Source organism: Cynoglossus semilaevis, unplaced genomic scaffold (genome assembly GCF_000523025.1).
Source record: "Cynoglossus semilaevis isolate Cse_v1.0 unplaced genomic scaffold, Cse_v1.0 scaffold342, whole genome shotgun sequence".
NCBI classification, from domain to species: domain Eukaryota; kingdom Metazoa; phylum Chordata; class Actinopteri; order Pleuronectiformes; family Cynoglossidae; genus Cynoglossus; species Cynoglossus semilaevis.
In genome coordinates, this window is record NW_007585117.1 from 54689 (window position 1) to 55122 (window position 434).

The window sequence follows — 434 nt, forward strand, 5'->3', positions numbered from 1 at the left end:
CTTCAACACTCACATCAGCGTGCTCACATCATTCATTCAGTCTGGTATGCTACTGCCACTCAGAGGGACCTGAGCAGACTGCCGTGCATCATCCGCCCTGCCGAAAAGGTAATTTGCTGCAAACTACCTTCTCCACAGGATCTACACACCTCGAAGACTCCAAAGCATACATGTCAAACTCAAGGCCCGGGGGCCCGCTAAGCCGTCTTGTGTGGCCAGCGGGAGCTTAATTAGCATTAAGTAAAATCCAAGTAGCAGAGTTTCTTTATTACGTTTTTTTATTACACAGCAATGAACAATATTTGTAGCTTGAATAAATAATAATAAATAATAATAAATCAATTGCAGAAACATGTATTAGTCTGTTATGGAGTACTTAGATCTATACTCTATTCTGTTTGTATCAGAGTCTGAACGACCTATTGTTTAAAATA